The sequence below is a fragment of the Bombus affinis genome, chromosome 1 (assembly GCF_024516045.1).
Source record: "Bombus affinis isolate iyBomAffi1 chromosome 1, iyBomAffi1.2, whole genome shotgun sequence".
Classification (NCBI taxonomy): Eukaryota; Metazoa; Arthropoda; class Insecta; order Hymenoptera; family Apidae; genus Bombus; species Bombus affinis.
The window spans coordinates 4,672,274-4,697,119 of record NC_066344.1 but is presented as its reverse complement, the minus strand read 5'-3'; the positions used below and the strand labels follow the sequence as shown (position 1 = coordinate 4,697,119).

General features: G+C 35.0%; 1 long non-coding RNA gene across 3 annotated transcripts in view; it reads left to right on the top strand.

Moving 5' to 3' along the window:
* Positions 1 to 24,846, top strand: part of LOC126921018 (uncharacterized) — a 35,190-nt gene that overhangs the window by 2,032 nt on the left and 8,312 nt on the right. For 2 of the 3 annotated variants that reach the window (XR_007712173.1, XR_007712182.1), the window contains exons 2-3: positions 14,469 to 20,811; positions 20,878 to 24,782. This is a non-coding gene — a long non-coding RNA (uncharacterized LOC126921018). The remainder of the gene's footprint in view (positions 1 to 14,468; positions 20,812 to 20,877; positions 24,783 to 24,846) is intronic. The other variant, XR_007712172.1, reaches the window with a different exon arrangement.

Sequence of the window (24,846 nt, the reverse complement as noted above, 5' to 3'; positions counted from 1 at the left end):
AATAATAACATCTAATAATACTCAACATGAATTTGTTCGCATTAAATAATTACTAAATAATACGTATAATTTTTTATTTTTTATTTTTCAAAATTTTTATTATTGAATAAGTTATCATTCTATCAATGATGCCCCATTCTCTATTTTACATTACATAGATATAATCATAATCTGATCAATATAGTAACTAGAAATAGTTAGTAATTAATTTAGCTGAATCTAGCTATTTCGTTGATAGACATTTTTTTAACATTAAAATTTATCTTTTTCGTCGAATCTTATTATGCAATATTATAAAAATACTACAACAAATATTATTTTTATTTTTTATTCAAGTAATAGCCGATATGTTATAAAATATATTTTTTATATCTGATTTTGCTTCGATAAGTAGACTCAAGCACATTAAACAGGTGTGACTTCGCACGTTGTAATTAGTGTCGCGTTAATGATGGTCGCACCTTCTCTCGTTAGAAATTCAAATGGCCTAACACGTACATATTTCTCTAAACTCATCTTACGTAAGTCGTTTAGAAAATCCTCGTTTCGATCCATTTGAATAACGCGACTCGCAATAACCGCAGGATACTCTTGACATCGTTCTAATTGGCGCAACGTGACAATACCTACGCTTTCGAAATATGCTCTTCAACTAGCATTAAAAATTAGCTCAAATCGATTCAACCAATCGATGTCCTTCTTCTTGTCTCTTTTTTTTTTTTTTTTTGCTGTGACTAATTACGTCATGGTCATAATACCAATTTAAACATCATGCATCGAAGCGTACGTGCCAGCTGTCGAAGGCTAATTTACGTATTCGTCATTTATTCCTTTTTTTAATTGCCTGAAACAGGAAGAGAAGACCATTTTTCTTTCCTCTTCTTCTTCTATAAAAAAAGGTTTGCATATTCATAAATACAGATTGCAGGAAATATGAGTCACATTGTTCGTCTTTTACGTGCGAGTAATTATAAAATTCGATATTCCATCGATTCACTCACGAGGATATAACAGCTGTATATGTAACATTTCTTTGACATTGTATTTTACATATATATATATTATATTATATTCAAATTGTTTTGGCACATAAAGACAAATATTGTTAAGATGCAACTGTAATGTAACTACAATTCACTCATGTTCATTCTTATTAAGAAAAAGATATATATATACATGTATCTTTTCATTGTACTCCATTTCCTTAATGAGTATGAAAATGATTAAATTGCGTTACATTTTCACGATATTTGTCTTCACGTACCAAAACAATTCTGAGAGCTGTAATATTCGAGTTGGTGTATGTAGACTTTTCCTACTGACCACATAATATAATAATAACATTTGTAAGAGAAAAAAGTATCCGCTAGAAGGCATTTCGTTCGGATAATAAAATATTTAGATAGCAGAACGTTCGGAACGTACGGACGTTTTGATATGAACTCCACAGCAATTCTCCTGCTTCAAACTTTTTACGTATAACGTCATTATAATCGTGAATACAAACGTAAACGACAAGTTTCTTAAACGATCGCGCGTGGTAGATGGTCCTTTAGAGACGGGAATACGCGTTACGCGCACAGTTCTTTATGCGGATAGCCGCGCATACAGGCGGCGCGTTTAAATTCAAACCGTTCAATGGTCAATAAAAGTTTATTCCTACACGCGTGGCAATGAAAATTTATCGCATGGCTGTGATATCATGCGAAACGAAACGCAGGTGCGCCGGATCGTTGCCGCGAATTCACTTGCGGTTTCTACAAAAACACAGAAACGCGTAGCCCCTTTCACGCCGGCACACCGCCGTTAAACTGTGTTCTTCGGCATTTCTTCCTTCGTTTTTTTTTTTTTTTTTTTTTTTATTCTTTTTTCTGTTAACTTAAAAACGATATTTTCGCTGTTATTACATAACAATTCAATCTCGATTGTCAGAATTCAGCGGTTCGTTCTATTGTCGAAATATCTTGAAACGAGCGTGTACGTTGGCCAAAACGCGGAGAAAACGACGGCAGAAATAAAAGATAAGAAAGAACCTTACGTATCGTGGAAGTTTACGACCATTCGTTATTCCTGGCTTTATTCATAGCCGAATCATTTTCCGATGAACATTTTACTGTTACTGCTCGTCGTTTCTCCGGTTTCACGTATGCTGGAAATTTCGTATCCGCATGAGCTCGCGTTACGAAAGAATTAAATTGGAAAATGGTACTTTCAATTCCTTTTCTTCATATTTCGTAGTTTCGTGGAATTTCGTGACGTTCGTTCTCCTTTTATTTTCTCGATTTATTTCTTTCTCTTTTCTGACCGTTTTTTACATTTTATTATTCGATTTTCATCGAAGGTGTACGGAAAATCGTTTGGAAGATTGACATTTTTATAAAAATGAAAATAAACGTTTTTAAATTTGCTTTGCACCAAGTTTCGTCAGCTACACTGTAGTCCATAAGTCATCGAACATTTGCGTACTCCGTGCAAAATGATTTTTACAATGTACGTACTTTTGACATCGCGTAATCTTAATATTTGAAACGTAAATACTAACTTTATTTCCTAATAACTTAAGGATAGCTAATAAAATTAGCGCAAAAAGTCGTATCTATATTTTAATAATAATCGTCTTGCCCAAGATAAGCATAATACGTCGAGCGATTTATAAGACAGAAGCGTTCTCGCTATGAAAATGTAATTACATCGGACGATGATAGGATACGAATAAAAATAGTAAACACTTGTCAGAAGAATTTCCTAGTATTACGATAAAATTTAGATGACAAAACTTTTGCGCAGTATCGAGATTCGTAATGGTAAATTTGCAAATAATTATCGAGGTCTGAGGAAAGTAACGGAATTACAAGTTTCACTGTGAAAGCACGTCATTGTGAATAATATATTTTCACAACGCGAAGTTTCCTCGAAATGCAACGAACGGAAATTACGCTTTGCAAGTACACTGTTATCGTGTCCTGAGAAAAAAATGACCACTGATAAGAACACACGTGTTCGAAAGACGAAACGATCGCTCCCTCGAGTCGTATTAACTGCACACAATCGAGGAATGTCGCCTTCGAGTGCAGAAGCACCTAAAATCGCGAATGTATTTCAAAACTCGTGAAACACAATTCTACGTGGCTTCCGTACACTCTAATCGTAGAATTCTTAGCGTAACGAATAAGGAATGAAACAACGAAACAAGCTCGTACCTGGTGCAAGATTAACGTTAACTTAAGCAAACAAAAAAAAAAAAAAAAAAAAAGAAAAAGATGTAGATACATTAAAATAGAAAATATCGTGAAACTTCGAAAAAGGATAGAAATTGATTGAAAATTATCGAAAGGTAGATATATTAGGTCGTCCGAAAAGTTTCTTTCGTTCCATAAGGAAATAGTCGATGCACAACATTTTCCGTTTTATATTATTTTATCAAATTACGTGTGATACATTTTGTTCTATCAAGATAAAGATTACAACGTTCGAGAGATTAGGTTTTATGTTTGGATAAAGATGTGTTGTTGCAAAAGACGGGTCTGTAAAAGAAAGAGCACTTCTCGGACAACTTAATATTTATAGACACATAAATTTCTCGAAGTTTAATTACGATTATCGTAAAGGTAATCGACATTAATAACAGAGTACGAAAGTTTATTTTCGTATCTTTGGTTCTTATTCTTCTATCGTTATTGGAAAACTCATTTTTCTACGAGAGACTGTGTATAAGCTGAAGCTCGTTACGTCGATTCCGATATGCGTATGTACGTTTACGAGAAAGGCTTAACATGCAGTTGCATTCGATTGAATCGAAAATCAATTCCCGGTGTATCGTCGTCGTTTTGTCGACGAGGCACGTCCCAATGCTCTGCGATACATCCAATCGACTCTTTGCAATTTAATTACCAACAAAACTAAAAGATTAATGATTTTGATAATGGTCAATTGGTTGCGGGGAAAAATGAATTAAACGATAGGTTCATCGGCAATCTGTGAAACGAATCGGTTTGTATTAGTCGAATGTAAATCAATTCTCCGATATAGCTGCGTTTAAAAATATTTAATTTCCCAATAAATAATCGAATCACGTTTCGAAATTTAATCAAGCCAAGTAAAGATACAATATTATTTTAGAAATTTGTGATTCAGATTTGCGATGTGAAGTGTACATAGGCGAAATTAAATTCCAAGTATTTATTAGATAGTGTTAATCAATAGTCGTGTTAGTAATTATTTAACACATATTATTGATTATAAGAATTATTTACGCAAAGGGCGTAAATTTAGGTCCTTAAATTCTTGTGATTAAAAAAAAGGTAATTACGAAAAATCGATGAAAGTTTGTTTCAAGTAGTATCCAAAATTATTGTAATTAACGCAGGTGGAGAAATTTTAAGCATCAGTCTGATACATTACTATAATCTACATCAGATGCGATGTACGAAAAATTTGAAATAGAAAATTTGAAATTTGAAATTGTAGAAATTTGTGAGTTTCTTACTTTTAAAATAGAAAATTTGAAATAGATATTTGCACGGAACTAATATGGGGCAATTCCAGAACATTGTCTGGCTGAGTAAGTACATTAGTACTTAAATTATCCGACTTTATCAGGTTTACACGCCATTATCGTTGTCCGATCTTTCAATTTCTTCTTTGTCTAAACACGAGTCGTATGTTATCCATACTGTATTTGAACAACGAAATGATATTAGTGCACAAACATAAATACAGAGTATTCTCGAGAATAGGCTGACTAAGCGTACATAACCAGAAATTAATAAAATAATCATGTTTATTTTGAAAATTATTAAATTTCCTTCGATTGTATAATCTAGAAAATGTTCGATTTCTAATTTTCGTAGTAGATATAACAACCTACGTGCATACGTAGAATTAACCGGATTTCCTGCTGCGTAGTTGAGCTTTCCAAGAGCAACATATGCTAAAGATTTCTTTAACACAAATGGAAAAAACAAGCCTTACCGTTCCGTAATGAAAAGGAGAAGAAAATGTACTGCAATTTGGAATAACTTGTAAAAAAAAGTTATTAAAAGTTATCCACAGATTTGTTAATATTATTATTCATAAAATCTGTATTTCATAATATGTTGGTAATGATGCAATAAGTATAATCTTAAAATGTCACTTCTTACGTCTCATACTTGAACAGGAAAGATAAAAAGATACGGAATTATCAGCGTGAAGTGCGTATGTGCCACATACTATTGGATTTACATTAACTATCCGATTCGTACATAATTATCAGCATCAGGCATCGAAATTTAGTAATTCTTTTTATGATCCTAATGACTCGTACTGGTCATAAGGGGGCGATAATCGAAAACGATCGTTTATTTTTGCTCGGTAATGCCCACGTGTTGATAAATGATATCAAAATACATCTAATACTACATGTTTGCGTGCACCTGTACTCGATGATTTTGATTTCTAGAACGTAAATTATCCTGTTGGCAATTATCAGAAATATACTGTCAGTGTAAGAATTTTAAATTATCGTAACTCGGTTAATTATGATCTTTTAGCAGCTTCCTATTGCGAAAAATGGAATATTCTTCATTTACATTTCGATAGAACATTTTCGGAGTATCGAAAATTTGTCGGCAAAAACGATTGAAAGTATTTAAATGGCGTTTACAATTTTTTAATTATCCAGCACAATAAAACACGGACGTTACATTTCGTTAGTAATAATTAATAATACTCGTAATAAATTTTTCAATATCGAATGTCAAAGTAAAAACTTGTCGCGAGAAAATAATCTAAATCGAATTAAGTACCTAAATATTATACGAGTACCTAAATACATTAAATACATAGAAAAAATAAAATTAAAACATACATAAACATAAAACAAAAATAAAACAAATAAATACATTAGTATATACAGAGAATCATGAAATTTGCAAAAATTTATTACCATCACGGAATAAGAATTGTTTCAAATACATCTGCAATTTTTTTATTACATTCAAAACGACAAACAAAGTAGCCATACGTGTAAATAACTATGAAGCAAATTTAAAATGCAAACATTTTCCTGTTCAGTTTATTTATAGTTATCGTGCGAATATGTAAGTCGCATGAAACTATGTGTCGAATGTCAAGCGAATTTTAGTCGCAGCTTTTAAGTACGCTTATTGTGAAGTACGATTAAGATATCACGTCGACCCAGTATGCAAATCCAAGTCACTGTACCACAAATCTTATAAGCGTACTGTTATCGTTCTTGTTAAACGCGTGACAATTCTATGCCAAGAATAAATTAAATCGGCCGAATGGTTGTATCAATAGACTATCAGAAAATTTATCAAATGTTGTATATTTCGACACGTTAGCACATTAAACGATATAATTATACGCTTTTACGCGCGTTTAATCGTGTCTTAATTTCTAATGATTTTTCTTAACCGATCGAGTAATTCAACGAATAAATCAAGACATATTGATATACCTCGTCAGTATGTTATTAAATGAAACTTAATCTCAAAACGAATTTCATTGATATTTTAAATAAAATCAGGAGTAGCTGGCTGTAAAAGTCATTCGGTAGAATAATTATCTTGGAATTGGCAAATTTATTATGATATTCATTATTTTCATAGTACCGAAAGATATTAAAACGAACATTTAATTATTGTAATAAATAAAGATTACATTTAAATCAAATAAATATTTTAAATAAATCAAACATTTCACGATAGCATAAAGAAATTATAATCTGTTTGAATCTATTTTTTTTTTTTTTTTTACGCAAATGAGATTTTAATTAGAAATATAAAATTGCTATAATGTTAGAGGCGAACAGGTGTTCTAACTTGGGGAAGTAACAGTTATAAAAATGGTTTGAAGTACGGTTATTTCCATTGTGAAAAATAATTCTCAAGCCAACAATTGTGCGATTAGGTTCTTTTTTTTCGTTAAATAACTTTCACGTCGTAATTACGTCAAATAGAAGAGAGACTGCTTCTTTTATGCTGAACGTTGGCTTTGCTCTTATTTCGGAGCTCGGTTTTTCCTATCGCAGTTCGAAATACGAGTGCTTCCTTCCTGTTTGTCTAAAAACTTTCCTGCCAACGTGATAAAAATTTCAATCGCTTAGTCAAAAATCTGCTGTTACAACTATCGAATAATTTATCGTTATTTGAACTTTATTCAAAGAGTTTAAGTTAAATTCGGAACGAAATTATCGATCGTAATAGCTTGGTAATAAACGATAATATAAATTGCACGATGATCAATGATCGATTTTCAAATAGGAGAAATTTCTTCCATTTTGCTTTTAATCAAATTTTTGAAATTTCTTCATGTACAATCTTTATCATAGTTAAACTAGATGAACAGAAAATATTGTCAAAAGTTCCTTCGATCCTTTCAACTTATAGTACGCGAATAAAGTATTGGGTTGGCAACTAAGTCAATACCACGTAATGACAAAATCCGCAATCATTTAGTTGCCAACACAATAGTTTGTCTGTATGTGTTCTTAAGATCAGTCAACTGACATTTCCCACAACATTTCTCTGCAAGAATTATTAGACACTAGCGGATTATAATTCGAATTATTTTTTCTTCTATCAAACGGCCGTATAAATTGCTCGAAATTCGCTTGTCGAAAGTACCCTGTAATCTACTTAAATCGTCTACAAAATTATTCGTCTCTCAAATAATTCTAATTAAGCCCGTTCTCAAAATAGTTGCCAAATAAAATCCTATTAAAAGTAAGCGCCTTGTAAGCTACTTAAATCGCTCGTCGTATAATTTTACTCGATTCAGAAATTCTTGAAATATCTTTCGAATAAAATATTATACAAAGCACCCTTTAACGCTTACCTTGTTCCGATATATATTTTTCACCAATTTTCATCTTTAGTTTATTTTTCAAATAATATTTGCTCTAACGTATATAAACTGTTCGCTATTCTGTTGCCCTCTCGTCGAAACGTCTAAATTTCGAAACATAGTAACTACATCGATGTTATTGGGTATTTAAAATTAAAATGCAACAATAATTAAGATAAAATTGAATCAACACGTCGTATACGTCACTAGCAGAAAACGATGACTTGCCTGAAGCTCTAGCAAAATCGTTGGCTCGTTCAATAATTCTGATCAATCTGAAAATTCCAAAAATAATTAAAAACGTTCAAACAACAGAATAAAAGAAACTTCAAACAACGTAATACATTTTCTACAATCCCATTCGACGTTCATACTTACTTAGCAGGTATAATAAATGTAAGGACGCGTAATTTGCATAACGACCTCACCTAAAGTCACGGTCGTCTCGTGCAGCAAATCTTATAAATATCATGTGTAAAAGGTCAGACATCGGTAGAGTCGTGAACAATCGTGTTGCATTGGTCGACAATACCGCGTACAATGGGTGTAAAGGTAGAAAGTGAAGGCATTCATTGGTCACAATCTGCTCCCCGAATCATTATGCCTGGATAAACCGCTTACATCATAATCAGCATCTCATTATACCTTCCCTATTACTCATTTCGCTTCTTGAGTTTTCGTCGTGCATATTCATGAGCGACCTTTTATGACTGTCATCCGCGTGTTTTGCTTCCTCTTTCGTCCCAAGGTTCGAAAAGCAACGCGCTACCATGTCGGCCAGGTTTCTCGATTTCCATGCGTTTACCATCTTAGAAATGATAAATTATAACAGTTTTATATTAGAGATTGATTGTTTGTAACTTTGGAATTTCACTTGCTTGCAAGAGGCAAATTATGATTCATTATGGTCTCTCACTTTGATCTGAAAATCAAAGACTAATAATTACGATGTAGATCGCTTGCTATCAGTGTAATGATATAGCAATATGTAAAATGTAAGTAATGATATACAGTTTCATATGAGCGTAATGAAATATGATTTAGGAAATGTGGATGTATGAACTATGTCGCACGAAATTATAAAGGCTTGATAATGGAATTGAGATATTATTATAGGAGAAAATGGAGAAACTCGAAGCGTAATTTTTAAATCATAGTGTTTCCTTAAATACGTGGTAAATAGCAAATTCGATGCTCGTAAAGATCTGTAATCTAGCAGAGTAAGGCAAATATTTAAAAGTACTCGCTATGCTATATAATTTAATTATGTAGAATGAATTTTGAGGGGAATAGAGTGGAAAAGTTTCGAAGGCCAAGATTTTCAAGTCAACAACAAGCGTGCGTCTGCAAATGGCACTGAAATTACAATTGCAAATTGACGTTATTATGTTATATTATTACGTTTGCAAAATTATATACTGTACTGGAATTACGTTTACAATTTATGAAATGTTTGCACGGGACTGTTGCATATATTTTCGAAAATGGTAAATTTCTCTTTTAACGGACTCTGTACGACGAGATAAAGAAATTTAATATGCTCATAAAACATTGAGTTTTATCTGTATAAACAAATACGGTGATTTACGATGCGGATTCAAAAGCGAAACATAAAATCAAATTGTCGTATCTCAAAAACAAACGATTACCCATTTATAAACTCGTGTCATCGGACATCGTAATAAATCGTTGATCGATTCGCAGACAGAAATTAACGTCTATTTACAACAGGGTTTACTGCGACTCATTTTCATTCGATTTTAATTATCCGACATAAATAATTTTTAAGGCTCGATCCGCTAATTACCAGGAGGCGGATAAAAAGTGCTTTACCGCTTCATCGAAGTACTATCTTTATCGCGATCTTAAAATTCGTTCCTTTCTCGACACTTTCATCGTACGTAATAATTCCTAATAAGCTATTAATTATAGGCTCGATGACTCGACAAATCTTCTCCGTATCGTATAATCACGATCGTCCTCCAACTCATCTATCGATAAAAAGGAAACTAATTATTTATTTTTCATCTATATAAATACACGATGTTCTGTAATTAACGCTAATAACACTGTGTTATAATGTAAAGAGAGAATTATAGCTACCAGTTGATCACTGCTATGGTCTTTGAATTTTTATGTCCTAACGTTCAACGAGTAAGAAGACACTCGATATCTTAAGAAAAACTTTAGCGTGGCGTTGAAAAGAAATACATATATATTAAGCATTACGTTAATTATTATATCAAATATACATATACATATTAATTATACATATATACCAATGGTTCTTCCATATTCTCCTCGGACGTAAATAATTTTATAACGCTGGAAAAACAGTTGGTAAAGTCGTAAACAGCGCAAAACTCATAATAGAAATGGCAATATTCGTGGCCTCGTTATCATGCAAAAGTCGCGATAAATGTTTAAAAGGTCTATTTGCCGCATTACAAAATAACAAGCCTTTATCCTCTTCTGTGTTTTTCACAAACCTACCACTTAGAAAAAGAACGCTGACGATTAATAGCGCGAACGATAATAAGCACCTTATGTATTTATAATCTCTATAAGGATTAATGCACTTCTTGCAATCGCATAATTAAAGCTTATAAACAATTTTCGTAATAAATTCGCGTTAACGAACTCTCATTCCGGTTCTTGCCGGTGAGGCGGAGTAAAACATGCCCTAGCTGCGCTCGTAAACCATGCTCTTGTACCATGATCGGTATGGGAAAGTACGAGTGTATACGGACAAATCACATTTTCAAGAATCCTTGCCAGCTCGAGTTGCAGGCGCGGGCAGTTTGCATGAAAATTTAACGCTCGAAAGCGTTGAAATGTCGTCGGAAAACGCGGGTACCGCGATCGTAAGACAGAAAATCGACGCCGATAGACGGGCTAGGCTTGGCTTGGAACAGCGGCGAGCGCCGCTCTGAATCGCAATTACAGCAAATGCAAATTACCGTGCGGCTCATGGCCTGACATGAACTGGTTCAACGTGTCATTATTGTTTATTAACGCGAACGCTCGCCGTTTTTATCGCCAACGAGATGCAACGTCGTATTAAGAATAACAGCGAGGCCATATAAGTACGTCCACTCGAACAATAATCCCACGCTCCGGACTATAACGGTTTCCGTGCAGCCGATAACCAGGAAAAATCATTTGCATCTTTTAACGTGGAACGACGAATAGAACGACACCTATGAGGATGCCACGTGTTGGCGAAATTCGAACTGAAAATGTACACGGGTTGCTTCTGTTTCTGTATTCATAAGCGTCTCACGGCAATGTTTTTGCGATAGGATTGGAATTCTTCACGATGGGACCTACGGTGGACGATGGGGCTTGGGATGGAGTTACATAGAAGAGTTTGTGATTTTTCTTTCTTTTTTTTTTTTTAGAGGTATTTTAAGTTCTATGTTAATGAGTTCGGAGGATATTTGGATATTCCAGGAAATTTATGAGGAACTGAAATTTGGACAATATTTTTAGAAATCTATGAACTAATTGAATTTTCAGTCACTTGTCAGTGGAATGTAAAGCGGCTGATAGATTTAAGTTTCGTTAAACTTTTGCTCGGACTACTTTCACGATCGCTTTCTCAAAGTGATTGTGAAAATAGTCTGATATAGTCTTCAAACCTCGGGAAATTAGCTTTAAATTATGTATATTACTTTCTAAGTTAGTCAGTAAAAGCCAATCCACTGACGAAGATTCTGTTGAGACTTTGATATTCCGTTTCGCTTTCTAAGATTCTGACTGTTTAAGAAATTTCAACAGATCGATAAGTCGGAAGTAACGCATCAATAGATACTGCACAACGTGTTACATCGGTATGTGTATATATTATTCGGTAACCACCTGTTTCATCGGAAAGCCATCGAGAGAAGAAAGATAACCGAATAGTTCGGATTCAGACCGAAAGTGTCAAAAGATTTAAAAAATATTTTCATTTGGAAGAAGGTCGTAAAAAGTAGCGTAGAAGATTTAGATTACGTCCGATTTATTCGAATTACCGATGCCTCTCATTTGTAAATTAATTTTTTTCAAACAATTTCTATTTGAACCTCACAGAAGCCAAGTTAGTTGATTTTATCGAGGTTAATCGCGTGTTAACGTTAACCCAGATGTGTCTATCATGCTTAATTTACTTGTAATTTTATTTTGCAATTTCTCAACACTATTCGTTGCTCAACATCATTCTAGAAAGATAGCCATCTTTCAAGAAACAAACTAATACAGAATTTAATCAGTAAATTGGTAGATTTTCAGCTTACATGAAAGAAAAACTACGTTATTTCAAGAATACCACAAAAATTTGAACATGTCTGAATTAATCGTGTATTCTTATAGCAAAGTTAAGAGATCTTCAGAAAATCGAATCGATCCGCTTAATTTCCAAGTGACTTATTTATTTTCTATCAAAAAATTACCTCTCCCACGCTATATTAGAAAAGAACAACGTTAACGATTGATACGGACGTTTGTATGTTCATAATAAGAACATAACTCAACGAGTTAAGAACGAATTTCACCGATTTCTCACGCTAGCACCGTAACTATTTCACAGTCTCCGAAGTTTCCCTTCTGTTGGGAATGGCGCTCGTGCAATCGGACCGAAAGAAACGCGAGACTGAAAGTCAACAACAGCTTGTAATCGCGCGAATTAACGCGCGTGAGTGCCGGCTGAATGCGACACGCGAGTGTCTATTCTTAAGAACTCCCATTGATATGCAAACTCAGCTACGGCGTGGCGCGCGCTAGATAAGCCTTATCAACTCGGCCTACCTACTTACACGCGTAGGAGCTGCTGGTTCATGTATTCGTGGCGATTCAAACAACTTCGTAAAGCTTCGTAGCCCGATTACGTTAATTAAGTATCATAATTTACGATCATTTTCTCTGTTCTCGTCGTAGTAACGACCGTGCCGCTCTCTATGTCGATGATCTTTCGTACGAACCTTATTAATAGACTGCGGAATTTCATGCATTTATACGTAGGAAATTTGAAAGTGCAAAATTCCACGGAATGCACATAATATGAAAAAATAAATAAGATATAAAAAAAGAAATGGAAAAAGAGATAATAAATATGAAACGTCCATGAAATATCCTTCTCTGTGACACGATGGGTAAAGCTTCCCGTGAATTTTCCCGAAGTTCTATCTTTTTAATTTTATGTTCAAAGATATGAATTCGCATAGAAATTCGCGGTATACTTATTAGTAAGTCGTTAGCAAATTATGAGCTTATTGTCTTTCTCGTTTCGTAGAAACTTTTATATCGCTGTTTGAAAAACTCTCTGTTCTCTATTATCTTTGTTGGTTTGGGATTTTGGAATGGCTTTCATCGGGTTATTATCAGATACTAGTTATCATGATGTACTTCAAGTATTACTTGGGATTAATCGAATAAATCAATGTTTTTTTCTTTTTTTTTTTTTTTTTGGTAATTATAACAAAGAATTAAACGAATCGGAATATGTTTTCCTTATTATAAATATGTGAAAATCTTTCTTCGTGTTCATAATTCCCGATAATTAGGCTTAGACATTCTGAGGCAGTCCTCAGACTTGTTTTTTAATATGTTGAATACCGCAAGAGAATCGAAAAAAAAGAGAACCGAAAGAAAAATATATTGGATGTCGTATTTAAATATATGTCACGCTCCAAACGGTAGTGTAATATACGTACGTTAATTATTATGATTTATTTCCTTTCGTATGTTTTATACTATATGGTTTACGATAGCCAATAAAAGTAAAATTTATGGTAGGAATAAAGATATCGGTTCTAAAGAAACGTGTGTACAAACAAAGTTTTCAGGAAGGACCTGAATATTAAGAAGCAAAAAGAATATTATTCGTACTATCTCGAGCTTTCTGCGACGAACAAAGTCTACGCACTAAAAGTGATGACATATGGCAAACATCACGTGCTGTGTTTGCTTTTATATTAACTTGTAAATAAAATTGACTATTTTTCTATAACGTTCGAGAAAGATACCAGAAAGGATCATAAAGTGTTAGAAGCTATTAAAACAAAAATGAGATATTCTTTGTTTCGTGAGAACGCTTCCTTTCAATTTATAATTATAGAGAGATAGTATACTATGGAAAAATAATGATAGTGCTGCATTCTTAACACGCATTCGTCCGAAGAAAGTTGCGCATATTTTTGTTATCTATTGTTAGATAACCAGCCTTTTACCATAACGGAATCAGCAAACTGTCCTAACTACTTTCGAAAACGTGTTATTCGTCGCTCCATTAATTATCCTCTCAAACACCAAATTCCCATCCTCGATTAATCAATTACACATTCCAAATATTCGTCTCTCACTAAAGGTACGTATGTTCACGCAAGTTATGGAATAAAGAGGGATGTTTTATTCTGACTTTTATTAATATTTAACGTGCTTTTAAAGAATTGATACCGTATCATTGATAACACGGTAATTAGGAATTTATTCCATCCGGCATATTCTAATAGGTACACTGCTTTGAATATTTTATATACATACTTGTGTATTACGCGCATTCTATGGATTCCTACACTTTTAAATTTCCCTAAGACGCACAAACATCCGCGGTATAAGCAACAAACTAACCTGTTTTCCAGCCGGATCTCGACACGTGAATACCGGTAATCCAGAAAATAGAGAACGTGTTAATTTACCCAGGAGAATTCGCTAAACACGTGGAATTTCTCCGTCGACTGTAATGTTTCACGCGCCAGTTGCCAAAGAGGAACGGAAATAGGGAACATAATCAGCGATTAGTAATTACTTTAACGGCACTTTCTCGTCCGGTTGTCCTCTCTCGTTCCGCAAGAGACAACACGGGTTCCTCGTCCAGAAGCAGCTTCACGTTCCGTCAGACTGGAAATCCGAGGCTGTTGGCGAACGAAGGAAAGATACAAAATCGACGAAGGAGAAAACGAGATACGTGGAAACGAGGTGACGTAAAATCAAACGTCGAGCCAAGCTACGGGGTTCGTAGCGTTCCGGCTCGTAAAGTAGCGGAAGAAACAGGGAATTCGTTTGATTTCTTCGCTGTTCGTGCGGCAAAAAGAGCGGGAGTGCGTTGCACGTGCGCCATCGCAAGTGGAAATTTAGAAAAATTGTTACTAATCGTTGCAAACAGCGCAACTTATGATATTTATGGGAAACTTAACCCGTTGGGCCGTGAAGGCTCAACTCGGTTTCCCAATCTCTTCGACAGTAAGTTTCTTTATTTAGAGATTCTGTAGTTTTTTAATTATTCTTTCGTTCCAGTGGAAACTAACTTGTATCATATTCTCATGCGCAAACTAATCTGATTCTACGTGATTCGACTTTGCCAGTTATTCGTGAATCTCTTTGACGTAATAATTTCTTTATTTAGGGATTCTTTATGCATTTTCTATTTCTGTTAAGATTAAATGATGTTACAATTTAAGACGCAGAGACCAGAAGTAACTTGGTTGAAATTTATTTGTTTTTATCGATTATGTGATTACATTGCTGGTTAATAGATCTCAAAAAATGTGTTATACATAATTGCAAAAATATTAAATTAGTCGGAAGTTCTGTTGTTTTCGATCTTTTAATGGAAGGAGATCAATTGTTTTGCCTGGGATTTCTATTAATTCAATATAATTACGACTACATTCCGGCTTATCTGGAAATTTATTTATTCCATTGATATTGAAAATTTTTCATTTCCCTTATTAATTAATTTCCTAATTAATTACATTTTCTTATTAAATTTCATTGTTGTTCCTTCAGAGCCCCTACAGCCTGATTCTCAGTGCTGAAAACTTTTTCTTTCCCAAGAGTTTTATAAATATTCAGCAAACAGCCACTCTACCTAAAAATGTCTGTGAAAGTTGTTTTCGTTAGAAATTCTTTCTCCTTGATATTCCTGTAAAATAAGACGACTAATTTTCTCATAGTACTATTTATCGAGCTTTTCAACAATTTTTAATATCACTTCTTATATCACCTATATCTCACACGTTTCAACTATCTCTGATTTCTCTGATATCTCTGATTGATGAGAGTTATCATTGTAGAAAATTGTATATAAAGGATTGTGTATAATTGTACAAAATCTGGCGGCGGAACTTTCAGAAAAATATACAGTACATCTAGTCGTTATAATATTTAGCAAGTTATATAAATCATTATTTTTATAGAATAATGTGAAATTGCATAAACATCCACGGCTTAATTTATCGTGTTTCGCAGCGGGATTATGTAACGAAGAACACGAACGAGTGATTAAACTACAAAAGAAAAGAAACCAAAAAAATAAAGAGAAGAAGGAACTTGAACGTGAACTTCTGGCGAGGATTTATTTATCGTTCGAACAGCGACGTTCGATCTGAAATATATGAAATTTAATATGCCTAACCTGCGTGCAGGTAGCACCGATATTACGTGTTGCGATAGATCGGTATCATCTGTTAACAAGTTGAATCACCGACGAGAAAATAAATCTCGAGGTCTTGATTTATTCTTGTTCTTTTTTTCATTGTAAAGGATTTGTTTCTGGTTATCGACGAAGGTATGTAATTGATAAATTGGCTTTTCAATCGAGTCGCTCGATGCATCGTTGCGCTCACGAATGAAGCTCGTTTCTTTGTCGCTTCGATACACTTTATTCGACTAGAAAATGATAGTATCGGCGATTAAACTCGGAATAACACCGGATGTTTTCAAGATAACGCGCCTCGAACATGTGGAACAACTAATGGCTTGAAAACAAGTCGTTCGACAATAGGGTTTTTTAAAGCTGATATCGATGTTCGATTGCATTCAATGACGTTTTAAATACCAAACATTATTTCGTGCTAATTCATTGGATTGAAAATAAAATGATTTAAATTTTCTTTTATCATATCGTATACAAAGGAATTCTGTTTTGAATTTTATGAAATCTTTTATCAATTTACGATATGCTCTTGTTTAAAATTATATTTTATTATAATAAAACATTAATGATTATGTTTCAATAAAATATAAATGACAAGTAACACAGTTATATAAATATCGAAATTAAAGCAAAAATATTAAATCTAGATATAAATACGATTTTACATACCTTGCAAGGACTTTGACATAATTTAAGTAAATGAAGTCTGCTATTATATTTCTTTTTTCTCTCCATTTTAATTTAATGCTTATTCGTAATCGAAATAAGTTTATCCCGTTCTTTATGTAACAAGTATGTTACTCCATCGCTCGAAGAACGACTACCCGCAAAGTACTCAAAATTATTGTAATTTCTTGATCACCTTACAATCTCGGAGCATCGTTCGACTACTTCATTTATAAGAAAACTATAGAGTCCGGTGATCCGCAAAAATAACACGTATCTAAATTATAGTAATCTTTAGTCCATTTTCATTAAAAAAAAAAAAGAAATAAAATAATCGTAACAAAGAGTAAACGAGTGAAAAACCTTCGAAAAAAGAAATATAATTTTCAACACAAATTGCTTTTAAAAATTATTATATCCTTGCCTCGGTATCGCGTACAGCCACGATACATATTCATTAAAATTGCAGTATCGATAATTTCCAAGAATGAGGATAGCTTAAAATATGTATTTCTAAGGCAAATTGCTTATAAGAATCATTATACTTTAACCGCAGTTCTTCTATATGCTCCTAATAAACCTTCACTTCTCTATCTATCTTCTACAATTGAATTTTGCTCGCTCTTTTCTCCAAAATCTGTCTACCAAAATTTTTCAAATACAGCAACTCTTACGCATTAATATTCGGATTCCGCAGTGTTTGAGAGAATATTGCTTTATACGTTTGTTTCTAATAGAGTTATTGAATTGATCGTTTCTTCAATATATTACAACACTTATTGTAGTTACTAGAGACATAAAGTTTATTTATTTAATGCACATAGTTTCTGTAGAATAAGCGATAAACTAGATAAAGGCAGAATTTAAAATTGCAAAGATATCCGAACAAGCAAGATACATTGACGCTATATAAAATATACGCACGAATGTACAATTTATATATTTGAGATATATAAAATTAACATAGAGATGCGACTTATCCATTATCCGACTATCTCTGCGATGCTGTTTACTATGTGCGTTAAATCAAATTTATCTTTCAACTAACTAAAATGATACAATTAATTCAATAATATACTGTAATAAACAAATATATTACAAACCAGTAATCTCTCAAACAGCGTGAAATCCTAACATTGATACAAATCATTGATACAAATGATACCCCAACGAAATAAAAAAATTCTGAAGCCACAATCCGGCAATCTCAAAATCACTCTATCAAAACCAAAGGTATTCTATTGGCTATCTAAACGAATCTACAACCCTTCCAAACAACGTGACGAAACAGCAATCAAATCGTCGTTGAAACAGGCATAAAAATCTGGAGAAACAAACAAACGATGTTGGAAGAAAAAAAGGAAAAAATGTTAATATAATCCAATGAAATCGGATGCATGACCTTTTCGGTGTGGGCTCCGTGGGAGATAAGGACACGAAGAATGCACTCGGCCGATTTGTGTCTCGGGGCCGATGGCGGAAGGGGAGCTGAGTCCTGGTAGGTGCGGCCCTGACTGTCGGCTCTCTCAGCGAGCGAGTGCAGGTGCGCGGCCGCCAGTCTGTCGCCAGGGCCCCCACCAGATCTCCGTGGACCCTTCTTCGGTCCCACTGCTCTCCTTGCCCCTGCTGGAGGACCCAGAGATCGCGGACCCTTCCGACTGCCCCCCCCCCTCCCCGTCGCTGCTCTCCAGCCGAGGGAAGAACGAACGGGGACCCTGCGGCACCTTCTCTCTCGCTTTTTTACAAGTCAGGCCCCGTTCGCCTCTCGTCTCTCTGTCTGTTGTTCGTCCGCGTTCGCAACAGGTAGTGCGTACACGAGGGCCGCCTGTGAAACGAAACCGCTCACGCCTACCGCGCGCCTCGCGGATTTGCTTTTTTTAATGAAAATTCGGACTTGGCTAACCGCTAACGCGTTCTCTCCACCTCTGTAACCGGTAACCCTTGCATCTCGCTAAAGACGGAATGTCGATGTGCCTGATCGCTAAGATGGTGTTTAGGTCGCGGAGTTGGCGCCTAGTAATGGCTTCAGGTGGATTCTCGAGCTTGATGGATTTATGAGGGAAAGTTGGCTCGACCCCGCAGTTTTGGAGAACAAGAATGATAAGGTGCAGTTGAGATGTTTCCTTTTTTTTCTTTTTTTTTTTTTAGGATGATGCAAATATAAGGTGTAATGGATAGGATAAGTTGTTGGGATATTAATCGACGAATATTCATGTTGAATACATTTGGAAGGAAACGCGTGACATTTTGTGCACCGTGTTTCTTTCACTTTTCGTGCTAGGCTACTGGGATTTCGTAAGCTGTTTGGGTATATTTAATAAGGATATGATGCATGATGTTTTAAGCAATTTGGCGAGGGAAGTGTTACTGCTGGTAACGGCTGTTGTTTGTTAGAATTGTTGGGCAATTCTTGTTTCGATGAAATCAAAGCCTTCCATGTCATTGATATATTATGTAGCTCTTATATGTGAAAATATTCAGCGGTAATATTTGTCAATGGAATTAACGTTAATCGTCGTGAGATTCCAATTGGCTTTTCGACATCCTGCAATTTATATTGTTTCATAAAGGCACTTTAAATATGAATCAAGTATATCATCGATTATCGACATTCTTTCGATGTCTACGATGATAACTACAATCCCAACTAAATCCCATACAGGAAGGTTACGATAGATTCACTTTTATTGATTGTTGATTTTTACATTACTCGATAGTTAGAGAGTATCTATTTAAATTGAAGAATCTCTTAATACGCAACAAGTAATAAATCCAGACAGTCTTTTAATAAACCAACATAATCCACTTTATGACGATTAATATTTTCAAAACCTTTAGAAAAATTGAAATATCATGTACGCATATGATTTAAAAATCAGTAAAAAGAAGTTACGGGATTCAGATTAATTTGGGATTAATGTAGAATTCATTAACAACGATCATTACTAATTAATACAGGATCAAATGTTATGGCATTAATTATGATAGAATCATTATTAACACAAAATGAAAATTGATTCAAATTAACTTCAAATTTATTGTTCTGTAAAATAAGAAAAATACGACCTGTACGGTTTTTAATTGCGTCTTAGCGAATAACTTTCGCTATTCAGCGCATTTTTCCCAATTCTTTCCATCGATAGACGCGATAACGCATAATATATACGTTCAACCTTAGGATATCTCTACATCAGATATTAGAGCGAGCGAGTAACTTTGTAGGCATGTCGTTATCAACAGGTAGCGGGACTACAGTCTATAGCAAAATAATAAGACTTCCAACAGGTGGTAGAGGCTTGGTTAAAACTGCGACTAAACCGAATAGATTAATGGCGCGACGGTTCGCGCGCTGACGACGATAAATCGAGGAGGACTCGTAAAGGTAAAACGTTGGAAGATGTTGGGTGGCCATGTGGCAAGGTAAGAGCCAGGACACATCTGAACTCGTCATGACCTGTGCGTGAGCTGAAGAAAAGGAACTGAAAGAAAATACTGGATTCTCCTACGCTTGAAAGCGGACCGAGTTTCGGCCATTTGAAATTCCTCAGTGGCTTAAGCCGCTACCTTATATTACCTGGCGCTCGTTCGAAGCCAGATTTCTGGATAAGGAAAACAAAACACACCGCTGTTTTGATGTTCACAGACACTGATGCTACCAAGTGTTCGCGCGAAATATTCACAAGGCGAGAGATGATTCATATTGTTTAAAAAAACATAAAGACTAATTTTATTATATTTAATTTTGACTGAAGCGATAAAACGACTGCTCGATAACAGTTTCAAGCAATATTTACGATTAATATCTTCGCTTGTAATTATCGAACCAAACGTGTGGATTATAATTCGAAGAAATGTGAATCACAAATGGAAAGATATCAAAGGTGGATAAAAATTATTTTCATGTTCCGTATCTAGAGCAAATACTTAACATATACTTTTTTACGCAGGATGTTAAGAAAAAGGATTTAAGACTTTAAAAGTCTTTGGTACTCGTAAAATATTGACACGAAACAATAAATATATCAATCAATAAGGAATACAGCACGTTTATAATGAAAAACACGTTTATAATTTATCATTTACAATTTATAATGTAAACATTATATGCAAATAGGAGTAAGACACATTTCAAACGCTTCTATAAACAGGAAATAAAATGTTATTCATGTCGTAATTTCTCATTAATATCGGTGATGACTTTTTCATTACAATATTTTCCTTCACATTTCCTTAATCAGTTTACATATTTCCCGATCAATTTTTTTATTCGTATTTATAACACGTCTCGCGATAGTGATTGAACCATTCGCAAAGTTACATTTGACCTCGAAGGGATTGATGTTAGGTTCTTCATCCGAACAAGAATTTTTTACTCTTATACACAACATCCTGTATATAAATATACACACTTAAACGTATGATTACTTAACACTAACCTAAATAATATACCACAAAGATCATAAGATAAAATAATAAAAGGTTCAGCGTTGTAAGTTTATTATTAAATATAATTAAAAACCATGAACCAACTGTTCAGCGTTTAAAAAGATTTCAGTATACACATTATCTAAGACGATTATCATAACGGTACGCACAATTTCTAAATCGCTCCTAGCAGTTTCATACACAAAAGTTACGAACTTCCTCAAACATCGGTCTATCAATCAGAAAGTAAAAAAGAAATCTGCAATACATCCTCAATAACCTGTATTAAATCCTAACCATCCAATCTTAACTAAACCCTACATCCTCCTAAACAAAATTCAATCAGCTTTTTAAAATTCAACACCTGTACGAGCTTGACCATCATTACGGTTCCCTCGAATTTTCCCGAGAAACCGTAAAGCCCTGATTATTTCCAGTAACGTGTCTTCTTATGATGCCACAGTATCCCGTTCCTCTCGTATCGAATCGATAATTTTTGCGTCGTTTTTTTCCCTCTCCACTTGAAGTCACTTGGAGCAGACCTCGCTTCCACACGTGAAACAGGGTGTCCTTCGAGAACGCAACAAGAGCGCCACGCGATGAAAATCACGAACCGCGAGCTTGGTTCCCTTTTTTCCACCGGTTCTGGCACACGGGAAACCGGCAGGTGTCGGTCGTCAACATTTTTTGCGCCGGTCCAGCTGTCAACGATCATTTTCTTTCCTCGGCAAATTTTCCGGCTCCGGTATACACCACTGGTGTACAATACTATACAACGGGGTGAAACGCGATTGTCTGAGAAGACGACATGCGAAGAGGACATGACTCAACGTCCACTTTTACAGCCGGTTGCTCATTTCGGTCGGTGAAACGGGTCGTCCTTCGAGGAGGTCGGACTGGCCAGAGTAGAGAAGAAAAAAACGGCTCGTTGCCTTATGCAGTGTCAGAAACAATGGGGGTATCTATGGCGTGACGAAAAGATATCGGTTGATCTTTGCCAAGCGTACATAATGACATTGTCATGCAAAAATAAACGAGCTGAGGAAAGTCCGATGAAAACAAAACGGACTATCCGTCGTTTATGGTAGTCCGTGGACCATGATGTTTACAATGCGACACCATCGAATGTCTCAGCCGGGTGACAACATTCGAGAATTTTCGGTTACCTGGCCTGCTCATTCATCGAATTGTGTTTCAAGTAATTGTAAAGAACTTTCGGGGAGAGTTTACGACTTTTCCATAAATCATTTATTAGGAATGTCAACGGGAATTGTCTGAATAACCAAATTGTAGGTGTATCCGACTTTAGGACGCGGGATACACGTAATTTATACTAAGTCTTTACGAAGGATAAAAATGTGCAGTCGTTTGAGGAAAGTTATGCGCACATGGCGTTTAACGAAATCGAAGGATCGAGATTTTCGAGTAATTTGGAAGGGCTATGAAAGGAATGAAAAGGGCAGAGCCTGCAGAAATGCCTGTTATGACGATATTTCCCCAGGCAATGTAATTTACGTGGCGTATTCAAGGTTTTAATATACGAGTGTCTCGCAGATGTGCAAAACCATTTGAGCAAACGATTCTACCTAATTGCCCGATGTGTTATTTATGATATTGTCATTATTATATTGGTATTGATTTGAAGTTCAGATGAACGATGAGGCTTGTTATCGCAAAATGAGATCCAAATTGCGCGTTATAAATATTTGTGAATGCGGTAGACACAGCTCAGATGCAGCTATGTTAATAATAATTTGAGAAACAAGCTCTGTCTGCCGATAAATTTAACAGCTTTGTAATAATTGGGACGATAAATAAAGCACATTTGCGCAGAATGTATGCACTTCCATTTGCAAGATATTTTTTCAATCTTTATGTTACATCACAAATGTAGTAATATTATTAGTATTTTTTAAGAATGAACAAATTTTAAGCACGAAAGCTTAAGATGAAAGAAAACGAACTAGAGACCGATGAATAATTTTAGCATTAAAAAGCCAAACAATTAGCTAACATTATTATAGTGAGGAAATAATTTGTGGATTATACCTATGAAAATTAATAAGAATCATATTACCTATTTATCTAATGTATTCAAAATTTGTTGTCCCATTCTTAGCATTAAAAACATCAGAGCTTCATCTTGCTGATACTAATCTTAAACAGATATACTTCTATTAAACCTTAGCGACGAAAAATAATTAAAAAATATTATTACTTTAAATAAGACGGATTAAATAACACTCTTACCCTATTTCGCACGATATAAAATAAATAAAAACCATTAAGTGTTTACAATAAATATTTTCCGTTTTAATACCTACATAATAATTGGCAAGCTGGTAATTAGTAAACTCGAAACATATTATACCCACTAATTGGCATCCTTCAAACATCAACCTGTTTCTTCTATCTACAAGTACCTTAATCTGAGAGAATCTTAGTCTCGTAAAGAAGAAATAATGATACATAAATCAACAAATAAAAGATCTGCTTAGAGAAAGAATGTACGAATAAACATGTTTCTCCATCCATAAATACAATCTACTATAAACCCATCGGAGTAGAATTTCGAAGCTAAATGAAATAATTGCCCGCAATTATGCTAGCTCATGTGAAAGGATGGATCGATCCCGTTGCAAACGCAAACAAGATCGAGCTCGAAGGTTTCCAACAGCTTTGGCTACTGTTTAATTAAACGTTGCCGGTTGTACGGCGTTTTCAGCGAATTCGTCTTTTTCAACTGGCCGCGCAGTGGCAAGCCCGTATAATCTTTAACGAGCGATAAGTCTCGGCCGTGGATGGCGTGTAATCACCAAAACGGTCATCGTTGTCGCTTGTGACGGGGTTTCACTGCACCGCTAGTTCCCGATTCAGAGTGCTGGTGTACCTGTGCCGCGCACCTGTACAAGCCCAGCTTTATCGCCGTATAACCAGCCTGCCACCTGTGCGGCAGAGATGGTCGCACAGGTGTCTTTTAAAGCATTTCATTAATTACAAATAGGAAAGCCGCGTGCAATCCTCGTCGAGAGCCCCAGTGTGTCTCCGCTTGGGCAAACCGGCAATTCGCAGGACACCTGGCCGAAACATCACGGATTTTCTGCTGACGACCTCGACGGTCCCCCGAAACCTGCTCGTTTCCTGGTAGACTTGATCGAAAGGTTGCAATAAAACAACTACTGGCAGAAAGGGGCAGCGCGCGTTTAACTGCTGACGAACCAGCAGAATTACCTTGGTACGTTATTACCAAAAAAAAAAAAGAAAAAAAAGAAAAATAGAAAGGAAAGAAAAGGAGAAGGAGATACAAATTGGCAAAGCATGATTCGAATCGAATTAAGCGAAGAGAATTCCTGCTGGAACGAATTGGAATTATTTCGAGGAAGAGGAATCTTGTTGTTGGTTTCTTTGTGAGAGTTTTGGCAGTCAGGTTGGCCAAGAGATTTCAATGTCGACCATTATTCGCGTATAATCGGTCTAACACATAGCTACGT